Here is a 22,499-nt window from a genome sequence, read left to right as displayed (position 1 = left end):
CGTCTTTCAGTAGATAGCATAAAGACTCGTCTTGTTGTTAGATCCATTCAGTGATATACCACACCAACGTCATCTTATTTCAATAAGGCTTAGAAATAATCGGACTGACATTGCAACCTTTCACGATAGGTAGACAAAGCCTATCTAGGTTGTGAAATTCTTCTTTTTCTTTTGCAAAGCATTGCATAGAACCGACTGTAGTTACCTTAAAGTGGACGACGCCCACAACCAGTCTACTAAGCAAAAGACTTAGGCTTTGTTTACTTCTTATGCATTTAAATGTTTATAAAACATCTTATAAACGCACAAGCAAACACAATGTAATAATATACTGATTCTATTCGTGCAAACTGCTCGAATGATACTGAATCGGGTCAAAAGTGAATTGTAGAGTTTTTCCGTACACAAGCAAGATTCTATTCGTGCGAACTCGCTCGAAACATGCTTTTCAGTATACTAAACCTAACAACTAGTACGTCTTAGAACTGTATCATTTGGATCGGGCCTTGCACGCTTGCGCGATTTAGGTTCCTCATCCACTGATTTATAACTAGTGGCTTCAAGTCCACTGGTTTAGAACTAGTGGCTTCTTCTTCAATTCTTGTCTCAAAATTGGTTAAGACTTTTTCCTTGTCTTTGCAAGGAAATGTATTTTCGAGAAATACAACATTTCTTGACTCAATTGTTGTTCCTACAGTAATAGTCGATATTTCAGACTTGTGAACAACAAATCGATATGCACTACTATTAAGTGCATATCCAATGAAGATGCAATCAACTGTTTTAGGTCCGATTGTAACTTCTTTGGGCGGATGAACCATCACCTTAGCCAAACACCCCCACACCTTGAGGTATTTGTAGGATGGCTTCCTTCCCTTTCACAACTCATAAGGAGTAACATCTTTTCCTTTGAGAGGGATTTTATTCAAGATATAGTTGGCTGTCAATACAGCTTCCCCCCACCTGTTATGTGGTAATCCTGAAGTCAGAAGCAGTGCATTCATCATCTCTTTTAGAGTTTGATTTTTGCGTTCTGCAACACCATTAGATTATGGTGAATATGGTGCAGTAGTTTGATGGATTATACCACTTGCGTTGCATAACTCCTCAAACGGGGCTACATATTCGCCTCCTTTATCGCTTTGAATCGTTTTGATTTTACAACCAAGTTGATTCTCAACTTCGTTCTTATAATTTTTGAACGCTTCAATTGCTTCATCTTTACTTCTTAAAAGATAAATGTAACAATACCTTGTGCAATCATCTATGAAAGTGATAAAATACTTTTTACCACCTCTAGTTTGCACCAACTTTAAATCACATACGTACGTATGAATTAATTCAAGGGGTTTTGTGCTTCGTTCCACCGAGTGAAACGACAACTTAGTAATTTTTGCTTCAAAACAAATTTCACATTTATCTTGGGTATCTACTTCATTAGCCTTTAGTAAATCTAAATTTACTAATCTTTTATTGGCTTTTGAATTTACATGTCCCAATCTGCAATGCCACAAGTTTGAATACTCAATCAAGTAAGAGGAAGTGGATGATTTATTATTAGCCAATGGCTTTGCTACACTGTGAGTTGCCACACTAAGTTTGAAAAGTCCATCGGTTACATAACATTTTCCGAGTGACTTTCCACACTTGTATAGTACAAACCTATCAGACTCGAATACAAGTTTAAACCCCTTATTAACTAGTATTGATCTTGACACTAGGTTCTTGCGGATGTCCGGGACATGCAGCACATCATTCAAAGTGATAGTGACGCCAGACGTCATCATGAGAATCACGTTGCCAATGCCGAGGACTTCGGAAGATGCTTGATTCCCCATGTTGATCTTCCTTCCTTCAACAGCGGTGTAGGAGGCAAACTTGCTCCTATCCGAGCAGAAATGAGCAGTAGCGCCGTTGTCGATGTACCAGCCACCATTGTTATCAACAAGGTTAACTTCTTCAGTGACCACAGCAATGAGGTCGTTTTCATCCCAGTCTTTGAACTCCTTCTCAAAGACGTGGGTTGCCGGCTTCTTCTTCTTGCTGCGGCAGTCTTTGTCATTTGGACGATTTGGGTAAGGGCGTTTGTTGGAGGGACCGCCCCGCTCCGACAGGTTGGCTTTTGCATCCAAAGAGCCCTTAGCCTTTTGATCGTTTTTTTCGCATGTCTGCCTCAATGTGCAGCTTCACGATCAAGTCTTCAAAAGTCATCTCCTTTCGCTTGTGCTTGAGGTAGCTTTTGAAGTCCCTCGAGCTAGGTGGAAGCTTCTCAATGGTCGTGCCCATTGTAAAGTTGTCGGGCAACGCCATTCCTTCGCCAGCAAGTTCATGGATGATCATTTGGAACTCCTGAACTTGTTCCATGACTGCTCTTGTATCGACCATTTTGTAGTCAAGGAACTTAGCTATTACAAACATTTTGTTTCCCGCATTATCACTACGGTACTTTCTCTCTAGGTTTTCCCACACTTGCTTAGAGGTGTTTACAACTGAGTATACATTGTATAAACTATCATCTAAAGCATTTAGAATAAAGTTTTTACAAAGGTAATCTCCTATGTGCCATGAATCATAGTGGGCCATGACCTCGATGTTCGTCTCTTGGTCACATGGCGCGGGTGGCTCGTCTTCTGTGAGGAAGTTCATGACGCCCAATGTTGTCAAGTAGAACAACATCTTTTGGTGCCACCTCTTGAAGTCCGAACCTCCAAACTTTGGCGGCTTCTCGGTATGTGGCATCATTCTTGGTGCCATTGGTGCCGGATTGACCCCATGGAAGGAGCCTATCCCGTTGCCCTGTAGGAGCCAACAGTTGGGTTGGGCATAGAACCCCCTAAGCTCGTGTTGGGCATAATGCCCCCACATTCGTGTTGGGCAAAGTGTCCCCCACATTCGTGTTGGGCATAGTGCCCCCCACATTCGTGTTGATCCCGAAAGATCCAGCACTAGTATTGAGCCCGAAGGCACCAACACTCGATCCATTAAAGGATCCGAAGGAACCACTAAAAGTAGAACCAACCGAACCACCAAAGGTGGAACCAGTGGACGCCCAAAAAGGGTTGTCCCAAACCCATGGGACAGTTGATGAGGCGGCTGGGAAGCCAGGGGTCGGCATCATGGAGATGGTGGATGCATTGGCAGATTCGTAACCGTCGGCGGTTACAAGCGTGTGGCAGGAGTGTGACTTTCGCGTGTGGAGCGTGTGGATTTCTCACGTGGCAGCTCTGACTGTGCCACGCTTGATGAGGTGTCAAGCCACTTGGATTGCTGACTCAGCGGTGGTCTAAAAAGATTACTATGGGTCCAGACCCAAGCCCAAAGACTACCCAAAGACCAATTGCCAAGTCCAAGTCCAAGTCCAATATCGAGATCGAGATCGGGCCCGTGGCCCGCGACCGTGACCGCGAGCACGAGCACGGGCTCGGGCTCGGGCTCGGGCTCAGGCAGACGGGCGGCGGCGGCGGCGCGTGCTTGTGCGCGCGTGTGAGCTCTTTCACCCATCTTGGTCCACTATAATTATTAAGTAACATAAAATCACTTAATTTAAACACATTAAAAGATTTGTTACTTCTCCTATGTGGGATAATTAACACTAGTTAATTATTCCTTAAGCTCAAACTCCAAGCTTTAATTAAAAACTAATTATGCCCAATTTTAATCCACTATTTCTCACTCACCGAAAATCGGATTTGAGAAAGTGAATATGCTACATTTATCTACGTAAAATATAGATCGACGCTATATCATTTAATTTCACAAAATTAAATGTCTCGTCATTTTTATTATTTGGTCAAAATCCATTGACCGATGATAAGGCTAATTTCATGCATAGGTCTAGGGGATAAATCCGTGAATTTGCTGGGTCTAACACATGTTTTAAGCCAGGTGTATAGAAGAAATTCGCCAGGTCCAGGAAAAGAAGGAGGCAATCACACGCCCGAGGAAACTGGCGAATAAGTGAACATTGTTAAAGAAATTGCAAGACGGAGTAAATCTCAGAACTGAAGGGTAGAATGGAGATTTCTACGAAGGTTCTAGAAGATTATGTCTGTGTCTATAAAAGGAAGGATGCATGCATTCTGGAGGGACCTTCTCGGTGGAGGCCTCACTAACAGTCTGCAGCTAGTTCACTTTTCTATACACTTGGGTTCTTAGAGGGAAATTCAGGGGTTTCGCACTTGGGTTTACCTTTAGCTTTCATACATTTGTTGTTGGGTTGTAACACCGTCCCGTTGAGGGCGAAGAAACAAGCTCCACTTTACTGCTTTCGTATTTCGTATTTCACCGAGCTTCGCTGTTCGAAGCTCGGCCTTCCGATTTCGCCGAATATTTCTGTGTTTAATACAAGTTTCATTTTCTATTATGACGTTGATGTTGATTTCTGATTTGGTTGTCGAGATTTTCTGGAGTTTGCGTTAGTTTGCCTGTGTTGGATGCGTTTCGCAATTGTTTTCTGAACTTATGCAGGTTTATGGTTGAATCTGGGTGATCGGAGTTTGCCGGGGGTTGAATCGGAGATTTTAGTTTGGTGTTGTTGCTAAGTTGTGTGCGATTGCTGGAAATTGGAGTTGATCGGAGTAGATCTATTAGATCGAAAGTTATGGAGTGGAATCTAGTTGTTGTTGGTTTCGGATTGCTTGGATCCGGAGTGGATTAATCGTTCGACGCGAGATCTGAGCAGAGTTGGTTTATTTTGATGCCTAGTCTTCGTATTTTCATTTCGCTGCGTCTAGTATATGTACATCTGAGTTATTTCCGGCTTGTCGTAAATTTCCGACGACCAAACTTTTACTCTGTTCGAATCTGGGTATGTGCTCTGTTTACTTCATCTTCGTGTTTAAATCCATTGAAGAAAAGCATGCCGTAGTTAGTTATTTTCTCAGTTAGTTATTTGCAGCTTTTCTGCCGTACTCGCTATTTCTGGGTCAAGGTCTCCACTGTTAATTGTTTCCTGTCTAGCTAAATTAGGTAGTCGTTTACACGGTCTAGGAAGTGAGTTTAATATACCAAAGTCTCGATGATGTTTGATCTCAGCATGTTTATAGTTTTCTAGGTCTAGCGTTTACATTTCCTGCCTAGGCTTAGTAGTAGTTATACCTCAACCCTGTTTGCGTGGCAGCAGCCGCCTTTGTCAAGAGTCTCTGAATGCTCTCTTACGTGTCCATCTTCGTGGGATCGACCCCTGCTTCTCTATACTAATCCATAGTATTCGGGTTAAGGGATCTTTGAAGGAGAGTTTGTGTGTACAACGACAGAGTATTCCTTGTTACATTGAGTTCCTAGACTAAGTGATCTAGTGGATTCATAGGACTTGGTGTCTCGACCTAGCATGGCATTTTCACAACAAACGAAAACACATAACAAACTCTATCCGCACCTTCAACCGGGCATATTGTACACCATGATTTCTACAAAATAAAAAACTACTCCGCCGGCGAATCATCCCCCGAAGGCGGTGGAGGTGCAATAGGAGGCGGAAGGCAAAGTTGTGCTGCCATATACACAATTCCGTTCCACCAGGCTTGGTATTGGGCTGGCAAGATGCGGGAAGTGTCCGCCATTGCGGCGGTCATGTACATGGCCATAAGGGAGTTCGAGCCTCCTCCCGGGCCCGATCCCGAGGCCGCCTGGCTTGATTCGCCTCGGCCCACGGCTGGATCCCCCGTCATCGTCGGTCTTACCCCGCAAACTCATGCGAGGCAGCCTCTTGTGCGTCGCTGCCCTCACCGGTGTCACCAGACGAGTATTGGCCACTCGCCGTGTGCTTCGTGCGCTTCGAGGTTGAGCCCGAGCTGGAGCGGACATCGCAGGCCCACCATTCCTCGTCCTTGATGACCTGCCAAACATCAATAAATTTGAATTGTTTGCCGGTGTACTGGTTGTAGACGCGCAAAGCCGCCCTCAGAATGTCGGCTCCCGTGGCGCCGCTTTGGTAGTGCGCCGCTTCGGTCGAGTTGATGCTGCAGATTTTTTTGACCTATCTGTCAACTCGGTCAAAGTGAGAGCGGAGCATTTTATATGTGTGCTTGCGGGACCCTTTCGGCTTGATCTGGTGGTAGGTCTCGACGACCTTTTCCTAGAAGCACTTCCGGGGTTGTTGATTCTCGACGATGGGATCGCACGAGACGGAAATCCAGGTGTTGTACACCGCCATCATTTCGTTGTTGCTGTACGGATGCCGACCTAGATCCTCATCCTCTTTCTTTTCCTCCTCCTTGCCCGCCTGAGCTTGCGCCGTGGAGCTTCCACTGCCTCGGCCTCCTCCACCGCCTCGACCTACTCCCGGCGTGGGTTCAACGGGAAAATCCTCCCAAATCTGGGATAATCCCTGCGAATACCGCGGGGCGGAGGGATGGGCATATGCATCCACGTCAAAATTGGGTGGTTGGTACCCCCCGACGTCGCCGAACCCTGGGTGCCCGGCGTCGACAAACCGGAACCACCCAATGTGTTATACATGGCCTCCCAATTGCCGAACGCGTTGAGATCCCACCCGTCGGAGCCTCCACCGTCGGAGTTGCCGTCGCCGGACATTTTGTGATGAGATGTGTAGTTGTGTGTGAAATGAGGATTAATTAGGAGAATTTATAGAGTAAAAATTTAATTAAAAAATAAATAAATAAAAAGAAAAAACGGATATAAACGGTAATATTACCGTTTACAATTTTTTTTTATTTTTTTTAAAATTCGATTTTTTTTTAAAAAAAGATTAATTGTGTCGGGGCGTGACGACGCCCACTCGCGGGTCGACGAGTGGGCGTCACGCATGGCGCAAGGGCGCGCCACGTCGCCATGGCGCATGGCGAGATAGCCCGTCTCTTGTCTCACAGGGACGGGTTGCGGGACGTGATCGTGACGGGCGCGGGACAGGCCGGTATGCCGCAACGCGTCACGTGAGCGTTCCGTCTCTCCGCGACGGAACGCGGGACGGTGGCGCGCTGCGTAGTGGATGGCCTAATAATTACTCCCTCCATCCCACAATGTCACTATTTTCTATTTCAGTCTATCCCACGATAATTGTCACACTTGATTTATACCATAAATGGTAAGTAGGTCTCACATTCCACTAACTCACTTCACTCACATTTTATTATAAAACCAATATAAAAAAGTGGGTCCCACATTTCACTAACATTTCCAACCAACTTTTCTTTACGTTTCTTAAAACTCGTGCCCACAATAAGAGTGTCAATTATTGTGGGACGGATGGAGTATTTGCATACCAACTACTGCAACCTAGCCAAACAATTAACACTAAATTAAAGGGCGACGGGCTGAGAGCCTGAGAGATCATTTTGGATTCTGGCCCCAAGTTTCCTCCACATCATTATTCTTCTAATTTTCAGATTCAGGCCACAATTTCTAGAATCTTGCGGTTGTCATCCAGGCCTCATCTAGACCCCAACTATTAAATTGCACTATTCATAACCATAAGCTATTTTATTTCTAAAAATTCATTATTTAGTCGAAAATAAAAAAATTGCAAACCTAGAAAATAAAAATTGCAAACCCTACAATCTACTCCCTCCGTCCCACAAAGATTGTCTCGCTTTGATCGGCCACAGGTTTTAAGAAGTGTAATGAAAAGTGAGTTGAAAAAGTTAGTGAAACGTGGGTCCTACGTTTATGTATTAGTTTTATAATAAAATGTGAGTAGGAATTAGTTAGTGGAATATGAGGTCCACTACCAAAAATGGTAAAAGTTAAATGGAACAAATTGTGTGGAACGGACAGAAATGGAAAAATGGGACAATCTTTGTGGGACAGAGGGAGTTAAAATTACAAGTCCTAGAAAATAATTCTTACAAGTCTTAAAAATGAAAAAAAAACTACTTCATTTGTGCACAAAGGGATGCGATCATCTCATGGTGCAACTCGAGGTCGAACTCCGACATTGTCGATATATCCCTCAATGTCAATTCCGTCAGATGGCTCATCTGCAACATAACACTCATAGACGACATAGAGTCGAATATCTTATTCAGAGAAGGATTGGGTGGCGGTGGCAGCATAGTGGGGTAACTCGTACCAGCCTTCCCCTTCGCTTTCCTCTTTGTCGATTTAGTGCCCATTGGACGGCTTTGAGTGCTAGTGGGAGAGATGAAGACGTTGTCGTCTGTCACGTTGAGGTTGATTCTTGGACCTCCATCGCTCGATTAGTAATTTCCAGAGGCGGAACCTTTGGTTCTCTTCGGCGCCCCACTTTCCGCCGGTTCAGCCCCGCCAGTGTACTTCGGGCTCTTGAGGTTAAGCTTCCAAATGTCTTAGTACTTGAAGTCCTTCTTCCCGTCAGAGTAAAACTCTTCGTTGGCTTTCGCCAAGTGGTCCATCTCGATGTGACTGTTCGGCCACATCTGGACTACGTTAATCCACTTCCATTCCACTTCGTCATCTCCTTTTGAACCTGACCCCAATGCTTCCAAAGCTTCACGTAGCTACGCTCGAACTTCCCTCTTGGTCTACCAGCACTATATTTTTGGGCGATCTGCTCCAGAACACTTTGTTAGTCTGCTGGTTGCCGATGATAGGATACTCAGGGACGTCGACGAAGTTCCTGGCCAAGCACAATGTCTTCTCCGGGCTGCATCATGATGGGTTTGCAGTGGAAGCACAAATAAATCAAAGAGTTAGAACTATTTAGCAGATTATTCAGACAGATTCTATTCGCGCAATTATCACATGTATCATGCTAATAACTTGAATTAAAACCTGCTTTTGATTAATTAAACCATAAAACATGCTTTTCTACGGAGACAGAATAATACCTTCTTGATTCTTCAAAGAATCGTAGATGACTCACTACTTCTCCACGTGATGATCTTCAATACTAGACCACAAATTTTCTAACTGGGAGAAAATTTCGTCCACATTAGAGAGAATGGGGGCAAAATTTTCAGTAATATTAAAAAGTATTTATGTCTCTCCTTTATTCAGCTATTTAAATCAAGTTACATATTAGGCCCACTCAGGGATCTGTGGAGGTTTGGATGTGACCTCACCCAATTAGCCTTACTAATTAAATTAAACCCACAATTTAATATAAGCTTATATTGGAATATTATTATCAGCCACTATAGTAATAATATTGCACTGTCCATCCAAATCCGAAATTACAAGTATTCCGGGTTTCCTTTATGTTTAAAGGTTTATTCCCCGCGCTTAAGATAGAAATATCCATTAATTAATCAATATCTGCTATAGACATAATTAATTAACATCTAATTAATTCCAAGAGTGGACTTAGCAAAAAATACTTATTTATTATTTACAGAATAATTAAATTCCACTAGCTAGGTTCCGAATAATAAAACCTGGTTTTGGCTCCTCTTGAGGACATTATCAAACCAAACTCACCAGATGCGCGTTACAATATAATAGCAATCCTAGCACCCCTAGATATCAATCGACATTACCCAATATATCAGGATTATTTGGTTACGAAAAACCCGCACCATTTGATAAATCAAAGTAATGCAAAATCAATATTGTATGCTCAATGCTAAATATATACTCCCTCGTCCCGCTACAAGTGAGGCGCTTCAAAGCGGACATTGTTTTGCAAAAATGATAATGAATAGTTAGAATAGGGATAAAGTAAAGTAAGTAAGATAATAATGAATAAACGACTCTCTTCTATATTATTCTGTCTCTTACCTTATTTTTCCTCCACTTTAACTAGTTATTATCATCTTCGCAAAACAACGGCCAAAAAGAAATGTCTCACTTGTAGTGGGACAGTGGGAGTATTTTTTAAGAAATAATTATTAATCAAGACCTCGTCTTTCAGTAGATAGCATAAAGACATGTCTTGCTATTAGATCCGTTCAGTGCTATTCCACACCAATGTCATCTTATTTTAGTAAGGCTTAGAAATATGTGGACTGATATTGCAACCTTTCACAATAGGTAGTCAAAGCCTACCTATGATGCAGTTCCATGACTTGAAGGTTAAGCAAGTTATTTTTTGTTTCTATTTATTTCCTAAGTTAGTAGAATTAGTAGATGGAAAAATACTAATTGTTTTTCTTTCTATTAAATTAGGTTTTCCTATTTTGCTTATTTTCCTTTTAGTTATTTTCCTTCTAGTTTTATTTTCCATAAGTTTAGGATTTCCCTTTGCCGATATAAAGGCCTCATTGTTGAAAATAACCACTACCCAATATACAAAATATACCAGGTTTATTGGGTTGCGAAAAACCCGCACCATTTGGCAAGTCAAAGTAGTGTATAATCAATACCGTATGTTCAATGCTAACGTACATTGATTTAGAAACAAATAATTATCAAGACCTCGTCTTTCAGTAAATAGCATAAAGACTTGTCTCGCTGTTAGATCCAATTCACTGCTCTACCACACCAATTTCATCTTATTTCAGTAAACCTTAGACATATGCGGACTGACATTGCAACCTTTCACGATAGGTAGTCTACGCCTATCTGGGTTGTGAAATTCTTATTTTTCTTTGTTCAGAACTGACCGTGTTACCTAAAAGTGGACGACGCCCACAACCGGACTATTAAAACAAAAACATAGACTTTGTTAAGTTACTTATACATTTAAATATGCAATAAACATCCATTAAATGTAAAACATAACTACATTATGACAAAAATAATCCGTTTCATCCATTGGAAAATAAAATAAGAGTTTTACAGTATTCAATCACTCGAAAGGTGGTTTCTAGTATACAAACTCTAACACCAGCATTCGTATGGCTCCACGAGTATCTAAGCTCGAACCCTCATAGCTCATGGCAAGAATTTCTGGATGTTTATCACAACTTTGATGAGGATGCCATCAACTTTGCCGAGATAAGGAAACTTCTTAATAAAATGATGGAGGCAGTTGCATATTTGGTAAAAAAAAGCCACATCTGATTCTGAAAATGTTGCAAAAAATGACAATGGGTCAAAACTAAATGTCAAGTTTGATCCCATCATCGAAGATACGGTAAAAATGATGATGAATCGCCACAAGCGTTGGATGAGGTATTAAATTAGGGTTGTTTTCTTTTTCTCTCAATCAAATTCACGTTACTTTCCCATTCTTTTACCTTTTTACGAATAATTTCTCCAAAAGGTATTAATTCATAATTAAAAGCCTATAAGTTTTATCCATCGTAGTTGAGTCAATAATTTTTGGAACCCATTCTGGAAATGTGAGAGAGTAAAGTAAGAGAAAATAATATATATAAAACTCATTCTTTACATTATTGTTTCCCTTACGTTACTCTCTCTCTGCATTAATTATTTATTATACTCAACTATCTTGAAATGGAGGGAGTATAATTTTCTCATTATTGAAAATTTTCTAAATCGAATACAATAGGTTTACCGTATACCCTTTAATTAGAATTTTAAAATGTTTGTCGAGTAGTATATTTTAACGTTTTTAATGTCAATTCTTATATACTCCCTCTGTTCCCAAAGAGTATGAACTTTGGGTTCAGCATGAGTTTTAATGCATTATTGATAAAGTAATAGAGAGAGATGGATAGAGAAAGTTTTTTAAGTATTGCTAGTGGAGAATGAGTCCTATCTCATTAGAGAAAAAGGAATAGTGTATACTCTTCAGGGACAGAGGGAGTATATGGAAAGAGTTACGTAAAATCTTTCGATTTAAATTATTTTTTTTATATAAAAAATGTATCGAATTAAAGGTAATTTTATAAGGATTCCAATGAGATCTCAATTGCATATGTTCCAACGATGATCAGATAATGAAATTTTATACCCTATCCGTCTCAAGGTAGTTGAGTCGTATTCCTTTTTGGGTTGTCCCAAGGTACTTGAGTCATTTCCTCTTTTAGCAAAAAGTCTTCCCTCATACTTTGCTCTCTCTCTCTCTCTCTTCATCTCTCTTACTTTAATCTCTCCACTTTAACTTTTACCAACTCAATTCTTAAATCTTGTGTCTAAAAGAAATGCTTCAACTACATTGGAACGAATGAAGTAGTAACTACAATATCAATAACACTGTGTTGAAATATCTATATCAGTGTGTTGATATTTTTAATACATTTTGTGTGATATTAGAAAAATTATGAAAATTATCCTATTATAACAGATGGAAGATTTTACCCTTTATTGAAATTCTATTCTCTTTATTGAAGTTCGTGAGATTTAATCTTATCCCCACATTTTAATATCTAATAGTGTAGGATTGATCTTAGCTTTGAATTGGAATACTATAAGCATTTTAACGTGACCCTATTTATATATAGATATAGATATATATAGAGGGTTCTACTAGGTTGCTAACTATACCTTAATTGCTAGCTACTACTAGTCTTACACCACTAGATAGTACTCCCTTCGTCCCACAATAAGAATCCTATTTTACAATTTCTGTCCATCCCACAATAAATGTCGTATTTCACTTTTATCATAAATGGTAAGTGGGCCTGACATTCCACTAACTTATTACACTCACATTTTTTAAAACTAATTATATAAATGAGACTCATATTCCACTAACTTATTCAACCCACTTTTCATTGCAATTTTAATTTAAAAATCCGCGACCAAACCAAATATGGCTCTTATTATGGGACAGACGAAGTAACATTTAGTGGACCATAATTTTTCATGTGGAATTTTAAAATTAATTAATGAATAGGAAAAGGGTATTATGGTCCTTTAACAAAATATAACTAATTCTTATAAAATACTCCATCCGTCCCACTAAAGATGACTCATTTTCCTTTTTAGTTTGTCTCAACCAAGATGACCCAGTACTAAAAATGAAAATACATTTATCTCTATTTTATTCTCTCTCTCTTACTTTACTTTCTCTGCTTAACACACAAAATAAAGTTGCATAAAATCTCGTGTTGCCCAAGAAAGGGGTCATCTTCCTTGAGACGGAGGGAGTATTTCTTAAAACTTAGAATTCATATAAGTATCTCGATTAAACTCTGTGCCGAGTCAAAATGAAACTTCGAATGACGGACATAAAGAGTAATTGATAAAGTAAGAGACAGAAGAAAATGTCTAGGTGAAGGAATGGGGATAAGTAAGAGAGAGAAGAAAAAGTAGATAAAGTATAAAAGATAATTTTTTTTTTGAAATGAAATTATTTTTCGTAGACAACCCAAAATAGTAAAATGAGATGTTTTTTTAGAAGATAATTTTTTTTTCGACAAATTGTTAGTTAGAAATCTAAGTTATCTAGCAACCAATTTGCAATGTGATAAGTCGTATTCTAGGCCTCGGTTACTGGTCAGTATTATGTGCATAATTGTTAGTTAGAAATCTAAGTTATCTAGCAACCAAAATTATTTTCCAACCCTTAGAACCCCACTTTCTAGCCATACACATACCCAGATATAACCCCTAGCCCCTGGAATTGTGTGTGCAAGGCATAAGACGAGTAAAGCTCACTGGCTAGAAAGGTGTACAAGAAAGCAGAATCCAGCTGGGCAAGAGTGATTGAAGGCTCAATGAAGAAAATCGACCTGGGAGTCATCCTAGGTCCAAAAAAAAGAAGGAGTAAGGGTGGCAAAGCCACAAGGAAAAAAAAGAAAAAGAAGAATATGAAGAAAAATGGTCAGAAACACTTGACCACAAAAAGAATGAGAAGAAATAAGGGTGTCGAAGCCACAAGATGCTACTGACCAGTTGGGAATCAACTTCAGAAAAAGTCCAGCCAAGCCGAGGTGACAACCAAGAGCCTGAGCGCACACAGTTCCTCGCATCAGAATAAAGGAATGTTTTTTTGAACCTTACAGCCTTAGGAACAACCAAACCAAACACTATAAACCAATAGCCCCGTTACAAGCCTAAAAGACCTTCAGTAGCCGCACGTGAGATCTAAGTCCGAAGCATCCGTGGTCCAGTGCTATGAGAGAATACAGTCCTAACATCCCAGGTAAGGAATGAGAGACTGAGAGAACCTAGTGTTTGGCCAAAAGTTTGGGCGATCTTGACGAGCGGATATACTGACTGGGAGAAAAAAGGGGGGCGGCGAAAGTTCAAGGCTGTCTAAGGCCGGATTGCACCTGATCCCGAGGGGAGGGATGGTTGAAATATAGCCTAATCTTTGTGTTTAGTCCTTCTGTGTTCGTTTATGTGTTTTCTCTTCTGTGCTTGTTTTGGTGTTTTTTTTCTTTCCGTTGTAGTCTATGGTCTAATTTAGGATTGAGTCGGTCAGGGGAGTAACCAGGCTAGAATTGGACTTATTTCTTTTTGTTTGTTCTTCACGCTTGAGGACAAGCATGTGGTAAGTGCGAGCAATGTGATAAGTCGTATTCTAGGCCTCGGTTACTGGTCAGTATGATGTGCATAATTGGATTATATCTGCAAAAAAACAGTTGCTTAAGTGTGCAGGTTGAGTGTTCTAGCCAGTAGGCAAAGCTTTGGATACTTCAGGCGAAAAGGGGCGCCAGGAGGGTGCAATACTGACCAGTATGCATGCCAAAAAGGCTCGAGATGGAGAAGAAGGATAGCTGGGAAAATCAGCCGCAAGCAAGGGGGCAACAGAGTCATTTCATGTTTGAAGTCTACCTCAAAAATCAAGGGAGGCCTCCCTATAAAAGGAAGCCACTTGGAGAGAGAATCATCATCAATTAGTTAGTTAACTCCTACGCTTAGTTAGCAATCTCTCTTCGGTAGATCACTCCTTCAGCATTATCCTTCGTAATTCTCATTCCTCGCCATAGCCATGATCACCTGAGTTCCAGAAACCTCCGGAGTTCCAGACGTTCTCTTTCCAATCAGCATGATCGTAGTTAGCAGTTCCATTGCCCGGAGTGGCAAAAACAATCTTTATTGCCTTCTTAGTTAATCGCATTCTGTTTTCTTAAGATTGGATTTGTTGCACTTTAAATATTTGCTTACTTTGAAGTATTAGTTGTAATCCAAACGTCTTATTGAGTATGAAGTTGTTTTCCAACATCGGTTCATGTTTGTTTTCACTTCTTTCTGCCTAGAGAGCTTAGATCTAGTTGTTACAGTAATTTCCAGTGTGGAATCGCATGTTTAAACTTCTGTAGTTAATCTCTCTGAGTTTGCAAGTCTATGAAGGTAACGTTGTGTTTGTGTATTACGGAGTAAGCAAGTGTGCACAGAGAAAACTAATGCAAGTGCTTGGTCAAGACACCACGCTCCTTAAATCCACTGGATCACCAGGTCCACGAACTCAAGAGAACACGGAGTATTTTTGTCGTTGGACACACTCGACTCCCCTTCAAAAAATATTAAATCCCTCAACCTGAATACTATAAATTAGTATAGGGAAGCGAGGTCGATCCCACGAAGATGGATTCGTGAAGTAGTGCTTAGAGACTCTGGAAACAAGCGGCTGCTGCCACGCAAAAGGGTTGAGAATTTTAACTACTTCTAGACCTAGACACGAAATATAAATGCTAGACCTAGGACACAGAACATGTAATAGAATCAGACTTCAATACTGAGAGACACATTTTGCTTCCTGGATGGAGTAGACGACTAACTAATTAAGACTAGACAGGGAAAATAAAACAGCGGGGACCATGACTCCAATCATAGTAAGTACGTTTAAAGCTGCAAATAACAAACTCATGCTCCAACTAACAACGACATGCAATTTCCTTATCGATTCAAGCACGCAAATGGAGAAAACAGAGCATATATCTAGATTCGAACAGAATATAAAGATTTGGATGCCGGAAACTTGCTATGAACCGGAAATACATCAGATCTTTGTAAACTAGGCGAAATGAAATGAAAACACGTAAACTAGGCATGAAATTAAATCAATCTTGCTCAGATTCACGTTGGATGCTTAATCCACTCCGGATCTAAGCGATCCGAACCCAACAACAGACACAACCGACTCCATAACTCCGGTTTTCACAGATCTGCTCCGATCAACTCCGAATTCAAATAACCACAAACAACTCCACAACTCCAGCGAACTCAACCCTCCGATTTATCCACAAACAGACTCCGATCACCCAGATCCAACTGCAAACCTGCATAAATTCAGAAAACAACTGCGAAACGCATCCAACTCGAACAATCTAACTCCAAAATTCCGAAAATCAACGTAACAGAAAATCAAACTTGCATTAAAATTAGAGAATATTCAGCAAAACAAACAAATAGAGCTCCGAGCTTCGAACGGCGAAGCTCGGCGAAATCAGGAAAGTATGAAAGCAGAAATTAAATTATTTCTTCGCCCCACAGAAGGACGGTGTTACAACCCACAATAGCTTCAAAGAAAACTAAACATGAACCCCGATGCGAACCCTGAATCTCCCCACGAAAAGAACCCAAGTGTGTGAAAAGTGAACTAAGCTACAGGTTGTTAGCGAGGCCTCCAACCCCGAAGGTCCCTCCAACGTGTATGCTTCTCCCTTTTATAGATGCGGATATAGCCTTCTAGAGTCTTCGTAGAAATCTCTATTCTACCCTTCAACTCCGAGGTTTCCTCCGTCAAGTAATTTTCCGCATAATGTCCACTCATGCGCCTATTTCCTAGGTCCACGCAAATGTCCTCCTCCTTTCCTGGACCTGGCAAAAAATCTTCACACACCTGGCTTAAAACGTGCGTTAGACCCATAAATTTCACTAATTAAAGCCCTAGACCTATGCATGAAATTAGCCTTATCAAACTGCACACACTTAAACCATGCTTGTCCTCAAGTATGAAAGACAAGAAAAAGAAATAAGGCGAATTTCAATGCACGATTCCCAAGAACGACTCTACAAACAAGACACTAACACAGAAACAGACTCCTAAACCTAGACACATACAGACTCAGAAAAGAAAATAACACAAAAAGAACACAAAATACAACAAATAAGCATGCACTAGTTTCAACTTTTAGGCGACTGTCCCCACAAGCTTAAGTTCTCTCTGATCGTCTACAGTCTTCAAATCCTCCCTCTTCCTTTGTCGACCTAAACGGTCCGTCAGTATGTCAAGATAGCCTATTGATTTCCCAGCCATTAGGTTCGCTCGATCACTCATTCCTCACCAGGGATGTTAGGATCAAAATGCTCCAAAGTTAAAGTTACACCACTGATGCGTTGGGTTATGAGAGTTTCTCCTTTCTATCATCTCCCCCCCCTTTTTTTTCCTGGGTCAGGTAATTTTTTCTTCCTGCCCTTAGGTAATTAATCTTCTTTTTCCTCTTTTTATTTTCCCCCTGGACTTCGTCCAGCTTATACCTCCGTTTTTTTTCTTTTTTCCTTTCAATATATATATATATATATATATATATATATATATATATATATATATATATATATATTTTAATTTACTCCTCCCCTGGACTTCGTCCAGCTTATACCTTCATAACCCATTTTTTCTCCTTTATACTCTATTCCCTAAGCATCAAATGGTTGCCCATTTTTTTACATGTTAACTCAAAGTGTTTAGGCTTATAACTCACTTTATAGTAGGGCTGCACAGCTAGGTTATCTAAGGCATTTTCTATCGTCCTTACTTCATTCAGACCGCTTTTAGTTTGTTAAGGAAAAGGGCATCAAAGTTGACGTGTATCCTTTCTTCAAATGCTCTTACTAAGGGAATTTTTTCCTTATTGTATCCACTAGCTCATGCAACACGCAACACACAAACAAAACTGAAAACTCTAAGACTCTTATTCACAGAAAAAGAAAAACAAGGCAAATACTTGCACCTATTCCCCCTCCCCCTCCCACTTCACTCAAGCTTGTCCCCAAGCTATCCTAGTGAAGGGGGGAAATAGTGAAGTATAAAAGACACAAAACAGACTACAAACAAACAAACAACATGCTAGAAACAAAACAAACTTCTCACACTTAGACCGTACACTGGGCTAAGTGGGCGAAGGCTCAACAAACAAAACCAAACATGCAAAATTAAACGCAACCCCTTCTCACACTTAGACCAAAGATTGGGCTAAGTGTGGGAAGTTGCAACACATATGTACAAAACAAAGCATGCTGGCACGGATAAACATAACAGAAAACAATAAAAAAAAGATGAAAAGTAAAAGTTACTTGGGTTAGGGGGGTTCAATTGGGCGGCACGGCCTGTTGGGTCACTTTAGCTTTCTTTCTCGCCGGCGATTCCTGCTTCTCTGTCGTCTCTGCTGTCTGTATGGGTACGGTCTTCTTCAGGGTCACAGATTTGGGGATTGATTTCACAGTCACGGGCTTGCTGGCAGACGGGGCGGTTAGAGGTTTTGTCGGTTGGGAAAGCTTTTGAAGAGATAAACTTCCCTGCCCCGGCGATTCCGAAGTGCTCCCAGGTCCAGGAAGCAACTCTGGTGCGTCTGGGAACTTCCTTCTAAACCATTTTGCCATCGTCATCATCAGTGCGACGGCCTCCGTCATCTTCTCAGTATACTTGGCTAATGTAGCCACTAGATCGGAAACACGCCCTTTAAGGGCCACGATCTCTTCCCTAACTTGCCCAACTTCCATTCGCATGTTGTGTACTTCCGTTCTTACTCCCGTGACCTCCTTCCGTACTCTCTCACTTTCAGCACTGTCCTTTCCTTTGCCCCGTAGGGCCACGATCTCTTCTCTCACCATTTTAATTTCGGATCTCATCCATCTGACTTCTTTCCTCATTTCTTCAACTTCCACGACTGATCTTCTGGCTTCATCCACATCAGCAATTTCCTTCACTCCCGCCACCTCTTGCTCCTGTTTGATCTGGGCTTCCGACTTACCAACTTCATAGAAACAAACGTCCTTCCCGTGCGTGATTAGCAACCCCTTGTTGAAGAAGTAATCCATGTTGAAAACCTCTGGGAGTAGACACATATTCACTTCTCGGCAGGACTTGTGGATCTTCATAATCACATTCCGCTGTAGATACGCCCCAAGAAGATGGCATGTGTATAGATGCCGGGAAGGGTTGGCAGTTACTTGGTGGCAGGCTTGAGCTAACCAGTAACCCAAGTGGACACGTACACCCGTGGCCATGCACCAGGTAAAGTATAAGTCGGGAGTCGTCAATGCGTTGTTGGTTGTGCCCATCTGATTGTAGCTAATGAAGGTTTGGGCGAACCTCAGGATCCTGTTCTCGATATGGTGGGCCTTTGAAAAACTAGTTTTAAATTGACCCACCCTCAGGTGAGTCAAGAACTCCCATGCACTCTGCGCTTTGAAACCTGGTGTGAACTTCGGTGGGCCGACCATTCTCTCGTTCCATAATCCTTTGTCATCTTCTGTACGCGTCAGCAGACCCATCCGTAAAGTCCACTCACGGATGCTCATCACACGCTCTTCATTGAAGAGCCGGAAGCTAACGGAATCGGCCTCCAAGTCGGTGGTGGATTTAAACCGAAATGTTGAGAAAAATTCCCGTGCCAAGTCTATCGGAACCTCAAGTGTGCTATGCTTTAGCAACCAATCAAAGCCGATTGCGTCTATATACCCCCGAAACTCGTCATTTGACGCGATCTCCTTGAGTTCCGCCGAGTCATACATCTTCCCGGACTTAGCAACCTTTCCCAAACCACTCTTCTCTTTGTGTATGGCGGTGCGTTTTGGGTCCGCGAACTTCCTCATCTCGTTCAGCAGTTCATTGGTGAGTCACCGGATCCATCAGGGCTTTCGGACTCAACAGCGTACGGTACCTTAGCAGATGAAGGGATAGAGGGTTCAACGGACTTTCTTTTTGATTTCTTGGTCGAGGAAGGAGCAATCTACTTTCCTTTTCTCTTACTTTCGACCGCGTGGCGGCGCTCCTCCTCGTCGTTCTCCCCATCGCTAGGTCTAGGAGAGATTACCTGCTCAGGTGCTGCGGTCTCTAGACCCAACGACCCTTCTTCTGTCTATGGAACGTGTTCCTCGATTTCATCACGTAAACTCCGACGAGCTTGCCTCCTTGCGTCCCTTGCGTCGATCGGTAAATTCGTCCCCTCTGGGACATCCGTCAGATCCACAATCAATTTAACCATGTCCTCAACAGGGTATTGTTCAGCAGCAGCAACGAGGGCGTCTTCCTCTTCAGACATAAAAGAGGTCGCCCCCTTGAGATAAACAGGGGACTCTACCCCAACCAACTCTTGTTCAACGTGGGCTTCAATACCCACAGACTTCTCAGGGGTTTCCCCCTCTTTGACATCTTCCTCAACAATTTGGGCTTCGGTGCCCCCAACCACTTCTGGGTTTCCCCCGCTAAGTTGCTTTCAGAATTTAGGGTTTCGTCGCCCTCTGGAACATCATTACCAACAACAGGGGTTTCCCCCTCAACAAACTCCTCCAAAACACCAGGGGTTTCCCCCTCAACAAAATCCACGGCGGCGATAATAGGACCTACCCCCTCGGAAACACTAAGGGTTTCTTCCTCAGTGGCAGAATCAAACCTGGGTTCACTCACAGCCAACAACTCCAACCCTACCGCCAGATCTGCTTCTTCTGCATGAGTTTCTGCGGCGGTCGTTTCTGGAACAGTAGTGTTGGGCTCTGCGACGGCTTCTGGTATATCGGATACTGTCCGCGACGGCCTCCAGTTGGGATGTTGAAACCCTGAAATTTCCGGTGGTGGTACGGCAGATGTTGAAACTGCCGGTACGGATTTCCCCATCACAGCCGCGAACATAGCAAACGCCTCCATCGCCTTTTCTGGTCCCCCAAATTTTTGTAGTATGTCGGCCATAAGCGCTGCCGCGCTTGAATCGGTGGTTCCCGACGTGTTTCCGGTCCCCTGTTTGTTATCCATGAGGAATTCTGTAGAAAGATTTGGAGAAACTTGGACGAAACTTGTATCTTGATTAGGGTTAGAGAAAGAAAACACGAGAGAGAATTCGGGAATTTTTTTTTTAATGTAGAGAGAGAATGAGTAAAAAAAACAAACACGGTTATAGCGTAGGTATGGGAGAGGACGTTTTGCAGGCTGTTGCAGGTATGACGCTAGCTACCGTACGCCTCCCCATAAAAGTGCCTTTTGAAATCCGAACCGGTGCCAACTCCCTCCAAATTTTGTACTCCGCAACTCCCTGCCCCAGTAGATACTCTCTGCAAAACTGCACATAAAAAAATATCAAACTAAAAAAATGAAACGCCAGACCCCCCAGGTCTAGGATATGACAATATAAAAAACATTCCTGAGGAGTCTGGTATTTCGAAAATATTTTTGGAAGATTATTATTATTATTATTATTTTATTTAAAGAAAGCAATTATATATTTACAAATTTTGTTTCCAAATGTTCTCAAGATTCCCTGGGTCAAGGTATATATAAAGAAATCTAAGTCACCTGACCCAGGAATTTTCTAAGAACACTTCCTTCCCAGACCAGTCAGACGATCTCAAAGAGTGCGCGTAGCGGCACTTCGTCCACTACACACATCTCCGAGTTATCCCTAAATATCTTCACTCTATGACCATTAACCAGAAAAGGAGTAGAGTTTGAAGCACTTCCGTGGATCTCTACTGCCCCATTTGCACGAAGACTCACAATAGTGTATGGTCCAATCTATTTGGACTTAAGCTTACCAGGCATTAACTTGAGCCGGGATTGGAACAGGAGAACTTTCTGCCCAACTTGCAGTTCCTTGGTCCGGAGATTCTTATCATGCCAAAGCTTGGTCTTTTCCTTGTACCACATCGCTGATTCGTAAGACTCAAGCCTCAATTCTTCCAACTCCTGGAGCTGCAGTTTCCTCTCTCCCTCACAAGCTTGAGGGTTCATATTAATCTCCTTGACCGCCCAGTACGCCCTATGCTCAATTCCCACCGGCAAATGACACATCTTGCCGAATACTAACCTGTAAGGGGACATTCCAATGGGTGTTTTATACGCTGTTCTGTATGCCCACAATGCGTCATCAAGTCTCTTACTCCAGTCCTTCCTTGATGGATTAACCGTCTTCTCCAATATCGACTTTATCTCCCTGTTGGAGATCTCTGCTTGCCCATTTGATTGAGGATGATACGGTGTGGAAAGACGGTGGTGAACTCCGTACTTTCTCATTAGAGCTTCAATAGTCCGGTTATGGAAATGCGTCCCATTGTCAGATATTATAGCTCTGGGCACTCCGTACCTATTAAAGATGTTAGTTCTAAGAAATTTCGCTACCTCTTTAGCTTCACAAGAAGTGGTCGCCTTGGCCTCTATCCATTTTGAAACATAATCAACCGCCACAAGTATGTATGTGTTCCCGTATGAAGACGGAAATGGACCCATGAAATCCATTCCCCATACGTCGAAGATTTCGCAAACGATCACAGGGACTTCCGGCATTTCATCTCTCCTGGAGATTCCACCAGTCTGCTGACACCTCTCACAATTCTGGAAAAATTCGAATGAATCCTAGTGCAACGTAGGCCAGTAAAAACCACTATCTAACACCTTCCTTGCAGTCTTCCTGGGTCCAAAGTGACCTCCACAAGCTAGGGCGTGGCAATGGTTCAGCACATCCCTTTGTTCCCATTCTGGTATACATATTCTAATCACCTGGTCAGCTCCCATTTACCACAAATACGGGTCGTCCCAGAAATAATACTTGGCTTCGCTTTTAAGCTTCATTCTCTGGGCCCGGGAGATTTCCTGCGAACTGGGCACCTCTCCA

The sequence above is a fragment of the Salvia splendens genome, chromosome 17 (assembly GCF_004379255.2).
Source record: "Salvia splendens isolate huo1 chromosome 17, SspV2, whole genome shotgun sequence".
NCBI classification, from domain to species: domain Eukaryota; kingdom Viridiplantae; phylum Streptophyta; class Magnoliopsida; order Lamiales; family Lamiaceae; genus Salvia; species Salvia splendens.
Note: the sequence above shows the minus strand (reverse complement) of the source record.